Below are 13,533 nucleotides of genomic sequence, written 5' to 3'. Positions count from 1 at the left end.
GGTTATTGATTGTCCTGCGAGGAACCACACCCCCTCTGGTGGGAGCCATCGCAGGTGGAGGCGCTGCATCGTTATAAGTAAGCTGTCCATAGTATATTGCCCCAGGTTCCCCGTGGCGGAAGCTCAGCCCTCCTGTGAGCCAACAGGTTATGCACCACACCGGTAACAATATATGTTTCCTGCACCTACACAGTAGAATCTGCGATTGGGGGGGGGGGAAGAAACCCGTTACACATATATATATCCATTATCTCACTTGAGGGTGGGGGACATACTGTGGGGGTTACTGGACACGGGGTGGGATCACCCGGTGAAGGTGGGAGCATCCTGCGAGACGCAGTAGATAGTGTCTCCTCTAGAGAGGGACACCTGTTGATACCTATATACTGCCTATGCAATATAGTAAAGTCATTCGTTTGTTTTATATGCTGAGTGTGTGTGGAGTGATATAGAAGTGTCCTTCGAGGAACCACTCCCCCTCTGGTGGGAGCCATCGCAGGTGGAGGCGCTGCACCACGTATAAGGTTATACATATTATTATGCGTGCCCCAGGCTCTCCGTGGCGGGCGCTCCGGCCCTGCGAGCCTACAGGTTATACAGCATATGGTAGCGGACTGTGTTCAATAGGAAACAGGGCTACATATATATATATACAGTATATATATAAGTGAAATAAAACCTCAGCAGGTTTTATTTTAGGGTTGCGTCATCAGGTGATAGGATGGTGTCATCTCGCTCTCTTACAGGTATACCTATTCAAAATACGGAGAAGCCGCATCCCCGTACTAGAGAAGATTCGTCCCATTCATTTGAATTCCGAGAAACATAAAATTAAATTGGTAATGGTATTCTTTTTCTGTCCCCATTACACGTACTCCTGAATTGATTACTTTTTTTAGACGCTCATTTAATATCCCTGCTTAATCCGGGGTACAATATACAATATAACCCATTGATCAGGCAATAGTAGAGGTAAGTATCTCGGAAAGCAAGGGGTCGTCTGAGCTGAAATCAACGCGGTTCCGTTCCGGAGACGTCCTGCTTCAAACGTTATTATTATTTTTTAAACACACAAAGCTGCACTCCCGGGGACACTTATTGTTTTATTTTTTTACACTCCTACACCTCGCTGCCATTTATTCATTTTGGTCCTAGGACAGTACCTTTAAATAACTATCAATGGAGCTGACGTAATCCAGTCTACAATTAAAACCACTTACATTTTCCAGAGCTCCGTGTTGGATATGAAACGTTTCCACAGAGAAATCAATCATTAAAGCAAATCTGGAAAACCTCATTGTGTGGGAAGCAGGAAAAAAATAAGACTTTTTTTTTTTTTTTTTTTTTTTTTTTTTAGAGATTTGCACAACTGCAAACAGAGAGAAGTTATAAATACTGAGCGGATTATCTCCTCAAAACCTACCTTTTTTACCTGGAGCTTCACCTTACAATTAGAGGGTATTGTAGCACTTCCCAAAGTCCAAAATGTTAACCCCTTTAGAACGCAACATAAAAAAAAATAAAATCCATCAACGTCATGTTTCTCAGGATTTTATAGATGGCCCCTGTCCTGTGGAAACAGTATTTTAATCAAATGACCACCCATCCTGTGTTTTGAATGATAACCCTGTTTATCAAATGCCTTTGGTTATTTGTTTTTCTAACATTTGCTTGTCAGGGGTAAATCCGTCGGCTTAAGGAAAGCAGAGCCAGGGGTGTTTGGCGTGAGATAGAGAGCGCAGAATACTGAACAATGGGCATTAACACCCTAATCTCTGGGAGTGGGACCCCGTGTTCCTTCCATGCCCTCATACTCCCTATACCTTTCCCTCCTCCTCCCTTGGTTGGGAGGGCAGGGGTCAATTACATTTGGAAAGATTGCATCAGACAGGGACACTTGTTTTTTCAATTTTTTTTAATAAAACTAAAATACATAAAGACTTTAAAAAAACATCTCCCTGGGAGACGCAGCATAATCGGGTAAGAATAATTGACCTCAAATTTGTCTACATAGTTACATAGTAGATGAGGGTGAAAAAGATCCATCAAGTTCAACCTATGCTAAATGTAGACGACAGATACTTATCCTATATTTATATTTACCGTATGTTGATCCAGAGGAAGGTAAACAAAAAAAAAATCCCACTGAAAGATATATTGATTGATTTTTAGCATGCAAATATGCAATACCTATGCCTTATCAGTGGGATACTACAAATGTACTAAATACTTTTGAATCTATTGAATGGAAATCTGGGTATATCTGGGTCACATGTGACGTGACTTCTTTATATAAGGTCATTGACCACAAACTAAGATGTGAAGCATTTAGCTGTTTTTTTGCAAAAAGACCCCAATATAACATATGATCACATTACTTTCTTGTTTGATTGTATTCAGTTTATTTTATGCCGCACCTATTTTATTTTAATCATCCCTTTTATTTACAGATCTCTCGGAAGGCCACAGGACCCAGGTTCGCACCAAGTTATGCCAACTTATTCATAGGTTCATGGGAAGAACATATTGGGTCCAATCTGGCCCGTATTTGGGTATAGGCCTACCAGGTCTGGGACTAGGGTGTCAAATGTCAGGGCAGCCAGTGCTGCGGTTAGGGGTCCAGCTCTCTTCCCCACAACAATTCAACCGATTGCTGGGAGAGAGCGTGGAGCCTCTGTAAAGGTCTCTTACCTCCTCCTGCAGGATGCCGTGTTGACGTGTTGCCATGACAACGTGACATTGCACGGCATCCCGTTGTCATAGAAACCCGTGACGAACGTGATGTCGGGATGCTGCAAGAGGGCGGCAAAAAAATGTCTAGGGCGTCCTACCGGCGGCAAAATTCTAAAACCGGCCCTGGGTCCAATAACCCCTTTGGTGCAAATCTGGTGCTCTGGAGACACTGTGTAGATGATACACTTTTTATGTGGCGGAGAGATGCTTCGGAAATAAAACATCTTTTAGAATAATTCTAGCTCTAGTGACTCACAGCGACTGAGATTTTGAGCTCTTTATTGAAACAAACTGGATGAAAATAATGACCTTTTATCCACCAGCCATCACCATCCCCAGTGGGTTAAGCATACACCGCTGCGACAATTCTTATTATTGAAGAGAAACTGTTCCAAAAAAAACTATTTTGATGAACACACAAAGGCTTTAAAATAGGAAAACGCCAGGTAAGAGAGCTAATCTTGGCTCTATTTAAGGTACAAAATGTTAACAGAGAGGAATTACATAATTATGAGGTAGGTGGCAAGACTAAGAAACATGCCACCACGGAGGAAATGTTACCTTTCATTACTTAAGATGACGCCAAAAATAAAAACAAATCTTTTTTTTAAGAAGCACCGGGACGTTTTAAGAAACCAGTTTTAGAAGATCTAATACCAGAATCAATTTCAAAACGGCATTCAGCCTTAAACAGAGATTTAGCACCAAGCGACCTTCTGGTAAAAATGAATAATCAATTGAAACAGACATGAATAAATAAGAAGACGGACTTCTATACCTGCAGCAAGTGCAAAGCATGTCATTTATCAAAGCTAATATTACAATTAGTGTATAATGGATACATTTTATAAATTGCTAGTTATGTTTGTTTGTTATTGTAACACGTGTAGCCAGGGTCCCTCCGGTCCCCCTGTCTCCCAGTTCCTTTCCCCCTTACCTGTGTTTGCTGTGGGGGTGTTGTGGGGGCGAGCGCGTCGCCGGGGACTCCCGGTGGTGTCTGCAACAGGACGCCACTATGTTGGTTGTGTTTACGCATACGCAGAGGCTTGCGCATGCGCAGAGGTATCTGGAGGCCATTTTGAGGTAGGGGCGGCCATTACAAGGGAGCAGATGCAGAAAGAGCTATAGGCGGCCATTACAAGGTTGCGCATGCGGCCCTAATGCAAAAGAGGTCTGCAAGGGACTACAAGTCCCATGCCTAGAGGAAGAGATACCACATGACGTCAGGGAGACAATGCAAGAGCCAGCTTCCCCTGAAGGAGATATACATTGTTGCGCTGTGCACAGGAAGAGAGTGGGAGCTGGGACACAGATAGGGGAGGTTGTGTGTGTAGGGGTCAGGGACCCACTGAACTAGGCCCGGTAATCCCGTAGGCCCTCAGCTAGACCCTGAGCCATTGTAGGAGTTCGTGGATGCTGTAGGGACAGGGCCTAGGATAGGGAACCTGCTCCATTAGTGCTGCCAATAGAGTGAGGGACACAGTGGACGCAGTATACCCTCAGAGAGAGACAGAGAGACCGTCATCAGGGTGAGACCACCTCAACGGACAATCACGCCAGCGGAGTCCAGGACGTCGTGGAGGAGATTGTGGATCTGCGGATCCTTTGCGAAGATATCAGTGGGCCTAGGTGCTGGCGCACTGGGCAGGTATCGTAACTAAGTGCACCAACAAATTCATACACATTGTGGGCAGCGCTGTCTCACATACCAGGGAGGTTGGGTGTGGGACTTTGGGGTGCTATGGATATGGTGTGGGGTACATCGTGTGGGTTATAGCCCTGCGAGGTGACCGGGTAGTTGTACTATTAGGGGTACAGAGTAATACAGTTGCTAATGTTATTGTCTGTGTTGCCTATACAGTAACTGTTATATTGTGGGTCTGTTACAATAAAGCCTTCCTATTTTATTACTGTGTGAGTAATGTGATTGTGTCCTGCGAGGGGCTGCTTCCATTCTGCTGGGATCCCTCACAGGTGGAGGCGCTGCACCATAAGTGCCACCGTAAGTGGTAAGAGTAATTCACCCCAGGCTCACAGCGGCGGAGGCTTAGGCTCCTGCGAGCCAACAGGTAAAGGGCAGCACAGTAGCTATTTACAGCCACCCTCCTGATCTCACTTAGGGGTGGGGAAACAGGGCTACACACGTGTGTGTGTCCAACCTCACATAGGGACCAGTGTGTGGAAGTGGGCGCATTACCTCGCTGTTGTGGTGCTCTACCTGTTGGTTCGCAGGAGGTCTGAGTGGTCTGCTTGATGTTATGAGACATGACAGGACTGGCTCTCACAGGACTTTGGGTTCTTCACAATGGTGTCAGCGCCTCCAGCAGTGATGGATCCCACGATGTGTAGGCGTCAGCCCCCATCACTACACACATAACTCCCTCCAGCCCAGGAACTGACACCTTAGGCAGAGGTATCTTTGCAGGGTCTTTATTACAGGCCATCTTCATCAGCACATCTAGCAGCTTGTCATACTCCACTTGTCCCAGGACTTCTAGACGGTGCATTCTCTCTCTACTGCTCTGCTCCAGGTGGTCATTAGGCTAGCCAGCCCAATATAAGCACGCTTACCCCGCCAGGCGGAAGACTCACAGCTCCACCTTAGTCATCCTCCTTCCCCCTAGCCAGGGTTCAGGAAGGGACACTCTCACACTTCTTACTCCAGTAGGAGCAGGGGGCAAGCACAACCTCACCTTCTCCAGGGCTGAAGAGAACTCCCCTCTGCTTCCTTCTCTCAAGGCTGCCAGGGAAAGACAGATCTAACTTTTGGCTACTCCTCCTAGAAACTTCTGGAAGCGGCGGGCTCATGGACTGTACCCACCTACAAGGGGCTGAACACAGGCCATGAGGCACCACCTACCTTCCTTCACTTTCTGGGGAAGCAGGAAGAGGGGTCAAGGGCCCACAGATTAACCTGCTAATGCCTGGATCTTAACAGGGCTTACATAGCAGATACACTGTGGGGAGAAACAGGTACAGCTGGACATACCCTGTTACATCATGATGTGCCCATATGGACTACAATATGTGGGGAGAACTACACAGTGGCGTAACTACCACCCGGGCATGTCCCCAGGCCCCATCTCGAGGGGGGGGCCTAAAGAGAGTCTGTACCCTCCCTCCGGACTCTTGATGACCCCCTCATTGATGACCACCCCCCCAAGTTACAGAGGGCCCCTCGCTCTTCCCCACAGCAATTAAACTGATTGCTGGGGAGAGAGTGGGGCCTCTATTACAGCAGCCCTCTTCCATGACGTTGCGGCGTCATGTGATGCTGCATCGCCATGGGGATGTGTTGCCATCGTAACAATCCGACATGTGACGTAGCGACGGCATGACGTCACCTGGGGGGCCCCTTAAGGTGTCACTGACTACAAGACCCCCGGAAAGAAGGCTGGTTGAGCCCATATGTAACATTAAATGTGGCGGCATAGCTGCACATAGTATATCTAATCACTTTAAGCTGACCAATAAACACAACTCTACAGATGGGTCCTACAACTTGTTCTTCAAAGAGGCCTGAGCAGAAACCATGTAAGAGTAGAAGGGCCACAAGCTTATTGCAATGAAATTTTAGATGTATGTAACCCCCCTCTGGGTTACTAAAGGCGTATCAGGGGTTAATGTTTGGTGAGTTGTTGCAAGGCAATGACCTTTAAGGTATTGTTGCAATTCAGCCAACTGCCATGTAAGCCCCGCCCCTATTCCTGAAGGAGTCCACCCATGATCTTGCCCAGTAACAGGGGTGGAGAGATGTGGTGAAGAGCACAGCCACTACACTGTAACCACGGTGACCTGTGAGGTCACTAAGGGGTATAAAGGTAGAGGTATAGGGGGTTGGGCCTTAGACCCCAGGAGGACAACAGGAGTGCCCCATCAACATCAGGAGGACTCCAGGGGGGTCTCAACCTGTCCAGAAGAGGGGGTCACAACCTGTCTGCTGTAGTCCTAGTCTAGTAAGTGTGAAACTCTGTGTGTAATGATGTAAGATCACCGTTGTTGTTTTATAGTCAGGGAAGTGTCCCTGCATAGATAGGGCCACTCACTAGCTAAAAGCAAGGCCATAAGGATATACTGATGGAGTGTGTGCGTGGCACCTTTCCTTTGCGTGGGATTCCCAAACACAGGGGGTCTCCAGGGCTGTCACATACGGTATTAAGGTTTCTCCAACACCAGCCTTTGAAGAAGTAAGCCCACCAGGTCACTAAAGAGGACAACTGGGGTTTTGTATTATTGAGGGGTAGATGGGAACCCTGATGGCATTAGATCCCCAGGCAGAAGTTCTAGGAAAGTGCCTGCAGAGGACTCCAGGATCTTAGAGCTTATAGACATGGATATTCCCCTTTGACTATGTACAAAACAAGAGTGATGTAAGCCATGTGCGCCTCCCTGTGGAGATATCTGGACTCCAGGAAAGAGAATGTAAGAGTAAAAGCCTGTCCTGTTTGTGTATAAAAGTTCCTGACACCCTTTTCTTACCACCCTTAGAGCTTACAATACCAGCCAGCCGAATGCCAGCACCCTGAGAAGGTAAAGAGAGTCTGTGGCACCACATCTACACTACCTCATAGTAACACTCCTCGGGACCCGGGCAAGGAGGGGTTACATATGTTTAAAGACTTCAAAATGATTGTATTTTAAATGCATTGCAGGCATTTATAAAACCTGCACCATATATATATATTTACATGATCTTAATTTACAAGTGAGTTTCAGTGGGAAAAAGCTGCCTAAGCAGCAAGTATGAAATTAGCAGCAGCACAGAGTCTAAGGGCCACATTTGGGCCATGTGCGCACCGGTTAAAGGTCCCTCCCTGCTCAACAGGATTGATATGTCAAGAAATAGAGTATCCGTCCCTAGATTAGAGGGGAGGGGAGAGAGTAATCCAGATTTCAAGAAGAAAAACATATTTTGATTTATCCATTAAAAATCACTCCTCTGTAGAATATAGATTTTTGGGACCCTTTTTATGTGGCTGATTTTTCCGCAACGGATATTTTGAATATTTTTATGTAGGATTTTGTTTGTTTTTTTTTAAATCCCAAAAATCTATTTTCTTTTTCAATCATTCTTACTTTGAATATATACTGTATATCCTAGCTAACAAGAAACACGTGATTAAAAATTGCAGGGTCTTAAACCGGTTTGACACAAGGCGTGATGATCACTGATTTGGTTTGCTGCTAAATTACATCTGAATGCTAAGCTGGAAAGAAGAAACCTGATTAAAAATAAGACTTAAACAATCAAAATAAAAACCTTGAGAGTAACAGCAGAGCATTTCAATTATAACCAGCGAAAAATAACTTTGGCTTGCATGAAATGCATGGAGACACTTTAACAAACAATTATGAAGAACGTCTGAAGATGGTAGTTGAAAGCACAAAAAAAAAACTTGAGGCATCGCTTACAAAAACCAGGATAAGAAAATAACTGATGAGACAAAGAAATTACTGAGGAGACGACAAGAAATGAAACATGACATAAGATCAGGATTTGAATATGCAGAGCTGTGAAAGACGATCCACAAACATATAACTGAACATGTAAGAAAATGTAACTGTGATATGGTGAAGAATATCGAAGATAAAAGCTTAAAGATGAATCAGCAACTTATGATTGGTGTAGCCATGCCACCTTTGGCTACTAACCTGCCCTACTCCTGGCAGTAAGCCCTGCTAGAATCAGGCTGCCAGTAGTCAACATGGGGTCCCCCCCCCTCCTTGGTGCTGCACTTGAATGACAGTGGGAGGCGGTGACATCAGGCCTGAGATTGTCCAATCATGGGACGGACCTGCTGCCCTCCTCCTAGCTGTACTTAAGGGCAGTGCCACCCTAAATTTAGCAGTGCCTCTCCCCACTTGAAAGAGGCAGGGATCACACAGGATTGCCTGGAGATTGGTCTACCCTGTTCCTCTTCCCCTTGGGGGAGAGTAAGTGATACCCTATACCTCTGGTCCTGCTAGAGGGTCAGGGAAGAGCCAGGACAGCTGCAGGGGCCCTGACCTGTAGTGGTAGTCCAGGGACTATCCTCAAGTTGACCATCCCAGATACTGCAGTGGGCAGAGACCTGCCTTGTTCCTGTACTGCACAGACCAAGAGAATAAACCGTTCCTGTTGTTATACCTCCACCTAGTGTATGATCTAACTGGGGGGAGAGGTGATAGTTCTACTGTAGGAGGTCATGTTCACCTATCTGGAGCCTACAGCAGATGGAGGCGCTGCACTGCTAGAGAACCATGTGGGTAATGTACCCCAGAAACCTGATCCTGTGTCCCCACTACCACCGGTGTACAGCTCAGCCCTCCTGTTACCAGCAGGTATCATGCACCACACGACCAGTAATGGCCAAATCTCCCACCGGGTGGGGGAAACACTGTTACATTGGGAAGAAGCAAATCATTGCACTTAAAGAAGACCATGGATTAACAATAAAATACGGTGCACTTATCATAAAAAGAGTTGAAGACTACAACATGACATTGTACGAGAACAGACAACACAAGGCATAATCCAGCAGAGGAAAAGCAAGACAAAACCACTAATGATGTGCCATGCCTCCATCCTGAAGTGGTTAAAGCAATCAAATCCATGAAGAATGGGAATTTATGCCTTCAATGGAAGAGGCTGAGCCACAGGACTTTGTGTACCCAGAGGGAGTTATAGAAGAGCCGTTCAGGCGGAGCCAGAGAGCTAGGCATCCACCCAATCGGATGACCTATGATCAAATTGGGGCACCCCATTATGAGGCTCAGCAGTGGGCCTGTAGCAAAGTGAGATCTGTCATAACCATGTTCTCTGAAATGCATAACCTCATGTAATGTCGTTAAGCGTGGTTAAGTTGTGTTATATGATGCATTTTTATTATATAATTTCTGTTGATGGTTATATTGCTATTTATTACACTGTCCCAAGCGGGGGCGTTGGGGTTTTCACTAGCGGGAAGAGTATAACCCAAGTCCCCCTGGTCCCCTGTAAACACTGTTTACCTCCGCTGCGGCGGCTGATGCGTCCGGCAGGTGCTGGTAGCTGTGGGGGTATAGGCAGGGCGATCGTGTCGCCGGCAGCTATCTTTGCAGGGCGTCACCATCTTGAATCATACCCGCACATGTGCAGTGTGGTTCGCGCATGCGCAATGGCCCCAATATTTGAAGCAGCCATCTTGGGACTCCTCGCGCATGTGCAAGGCAAGCGCAGGCGGCAAGGGAGGGAGACGCTCCGCGGGGTCTACAGCCCCTAGAAGGCCATATGGCTGAAGAACATGTGATGCCTCACAGCCAATAGGGCACCAGTATTCCCTGCAGCAGGAAATAGATACATTTTGCGTGTTTGCTGCCACGCCAGTTGGAGCTGGGACAAGGAAGGGTTAGGTTATGTGTGCAGGTGTCTGATACCCCGTTAGGCCCCAGCTAGGCCCCAAATCCCCTTTCAGCTTGTGGTTGCTGCAGGGACAGGCCCAGTAGTTAGGGACACTGCCCTTGTAGCACCAAAGATAGGGACACAGACAGAACGCGGCTGGGCCCTGGCGTCAGGTGGTCTGGGACCGGACCATCACCTACTGCCAAGGACATTCTTCATGGTGACACCGTTCAGGCGGGACACCACCCACGTAGAGGTAGAACCTTAGACTTGTCAACTCAATGTAGTTCTTATGGAAATCGTTTTAGGAAGTGTGGGAAGTGAGTCATACTTTGCAATTCTCCCAGGTACACAAGGTACGTTTTATTCATCTGTGATGCAAGCGTGGGTTGGAAGACATACTCCTTTATCGTTTGTTTTTTTTCCCCCTTGTGAACCACTTCTAAATGTACAGAACAGTGTTTTGTGTGACTGCTAACACAGCAGTAGGGTCTACTGAAAAAACTAAGGGAAAGATCCACAGAGCTCTGTTAAATCAGATCAAATAACAGGACATTACCTTAAATAGGTAACAGCCGTTCGCTTCTCTGAGTTTAACAGAGATTCTCAAAGCTAATTATAAATCCCATCCCACACTTCCGAAAAGGATTTCCATTGTAGTGAGCAGCTCAATAGTATGCTGTGACACTGGTGCTATCCATCAGCTACTTTAGCTCACACTGTTGGAGCTGCTGCCCAGAACAGCAAAGGCTGTTGGTTTTAATCCTGTTGAGCCTGATGCCAGTTCTCACAAGCTTGATGAGAGTCATTTAAATATAATTAGAATATCGCATTAGAAGATCTCTCAGGTGTCCTCCTTTTTGAGAGGAAGGCAAGGTCCAGGCACTCGGTCTTCAGTATAACAAGTTTATTTCAGCAAAAAAAAAATTATACTGAAGACCGAGTGCCTGGACCTTACCTTCCACATGTGAACTCCTGGGGATGTTGCAAGACTGAACCCTTCTGTCCGTGGGCACTGGCAGGTGATATCTTATTCAACTGAGTATTTGTGTGCCAGACTACCTCCTACTATTGTCCTCCTTTTTGAGCACAGAGCTCTCTATCTATGTTATTTAGAGGGGGGTTGTGGGGATATATATAGAACGTGTGTGAGATGATAGTAAAATAGGGCGGACATGCACACACGATTTGCCTTTTTGAGACTGATTCGTGGCTAAAGGGAACAGGTCAATATGCAGCAGATTCGAATTGCAGCAAAAATGTAACCCATCTCTATTCAGAAGTATTCTTTATACATGGTAACAGCTCCTATAAATTGTAGGTATTTCCATTTAGGCCTAAAACAATGTTATAGTTTCACATAAAAGTTTGTTATTACAATAAATGTTGTATTACAGTAAAAGAATGAGGCATTATGTAAACCACTTTCACATTATTTTGCCATAGTTGTCTCTCCACCGCCTTTTCCTTCATCAGAAGTCGCATAGATCAGGCGATTTTGCATTAAAACTATGTCAATTTTATCTCACAACTCTTTGTCCTAGTTTTACTAAACATCAATATTGGCATCACTGTGTTTTAATGCTGGGGGTGTGTAAACTGGGGGGGCGCGACATTTTCTGAGGGGTGGGGGGGGGCGGGGGTGGCAGTTACAGAGGCCCTGCGCTTTCCCGAAGGCATTTAAATTAAATGCCGGGGGACCGCGCGTGGCCTCTGTAACTTCACTTACCTTTGTGTCGGGCGACGAGTCGCCATGGCAACCCGGCGTCAAATGACGGGTGGGGGGGTGTGTAGGGGGGAGAGCAGGCAGGGGGGCCCAGGGGGGAATGGTTTGCGCTCCCGTGTTAATTATTTAAAAACGAAAAAAGTTATTTTTACCGCCTTGGGCTGCAGCCCCAGTACGTTCTACAGCGCACGCCTTGGCGCTCGCTGCGCGAACAAGTACCGCCCCTCAATGGGGCTGGGCCCAGTATGTGCCTTCGTGCGCATTTGGCAGCCATGCTGTACGACAAGTTTTTCAAAAGACAGCAAAATTGTATTTAGAACTTGTTACGGAGGGGTGGCCACACCCCCCCACGGCGGTTCGGCCAATGAGGGTGAACCATTCGCTTGAGGTTATGGCCACGCCCCTATAAAACCCCCGCCATGCCCCCCCCCCCTGTCGCAATCTCCTGCATCTGCCACAGATCACAGTGAAGCGCGGTGCACGCGTTGCCCCCTCTCCCCCGCCGGGCACGCGTGCTGCAGTGCAGACGGGGACCGCAGCCTTATTTACAAAAGGATTTTTGCAGAGATAAGTGTGGGCTACATTTTAATGTCAGGATCGCTAATTAGCATGCAAATAAGTATGCGTCGTCTAATTAAATGTGCTACATTTAATAACGGTATGGAAAATGAGAATGCAAATGTATAGAAATGATTAATTAACTGCCAATTACTTATTCACATGCTAATCACTAGCCTCCGACACCTGGTGATATCGGGCTACCGTCCCCAAATACTGCCCACTTGTATTACCTACAGTACCTCAGGCTGCCACTAGGCTGATCTTGGCTATGTATATGATGGCTGCATAGGCATGAGAAGATTAGACAACCTACAATGAATGATAAAAAATACATAATATTAAAACTGTTTAACTTATTAACCCCTTAGAAGCCCAAGATGCCACCTGGCCATGGACAACCCATGTCTAATTGGCCACTTGGGCTAGTAAAGGCTTAATGTGTGCACATATGGATGATATGCTTCTTGTGTTTTATTTGTAGGGTGATTATGTTGGATGTTCACCCCTTGAAGGCATCACTTTGCAAAGCATTGGTGGCCTCTGGCATCAAAGGGGTTAAAAAAAAAATCTGCCATAGGGTTTTGTTGAATTACCTAGTACCGGGGATTATCGCAGATTTCTCGGAGTAAAACACTTATTTGTACCGACGGTGTTATTAAATGCCGAGTTACCGATGTTGTGGTGTATGCAAATGAGATCTGAATATCCCAACCCACTAATGAATACATCATTTTAGGCCAACTCAGTGGAAGTCCCCAGAATATTGATGCAATCCCGATACTTTACAACATAAATCTTCCACGCAGCAATGGCGACCTTCAGAAAATCTAGGCTTCTGATCTATGAAAGCCACGGAGAGCAGAGAAGGGAGCGTTGGAGCCACACGACTTTATTCTTTGCGTTGATCACCGGTAACTGCTTCCAGACTCCAGCGGCAAAAATACACATCTGTAAAGCATGTATATATAACATTTCAATGGATATTGTTCCGCTCATTTATGTATTTTTAGGCATCCACAAATGTCTCAAGGATTTAGCTCACACGTAACCCTTTCATGACCAGAGGGTATACAGTGCAAAGTCAGTTGCGGCAAAGCTTACCGTCACATTATACCATTTTTTGGTTAAAATCAAGTCTGGCAATTGGAGACCG

General features: G+C 46.2%; 1 long non-coding RNA gene across 1 annotated transcript; it reads left to right on the top strand.

The window, feature by feature from the left end:
• The first annotated feature begins 6,460 nt into the window (after positions 1–6,460).
• Positions 6,461–11,004, top strand: LOC142492657 (uncharacterized). Its single transcript, XR_012800876.1, has 3 exons — positions 6,461–6,689; positions 7,222–7,263; positions 7,866–11,004. It is a non-coding gene; the product is annotated as an uncharacterized LOC142492657 (long non-coding RNA).
• Positions 11,005–13,533: the final 2,529 nt, after the last annotated feature.

This window comes from Ascaphus truei, chromosome 4, assembly GCF_040206685.1.
Source record: "Ascaphus truei isolate aAscTru1 chromosome 4, aAscTru1.hap1, whole genome shotgun sequence".
In the NCBI taxonomy this organism is placed as follows: domain Eukaryota; kingdom Metazoa; phylum Chordata; class Amphibia; order Anura; family Ascaphidae; genus Ascaphus; species Ascaphus truei.
The sequence above is the reverse complement of the archived record's forward strand: the minus strand, read 5'-3'. Positions and strand labels throughout refer to the sequence as shown.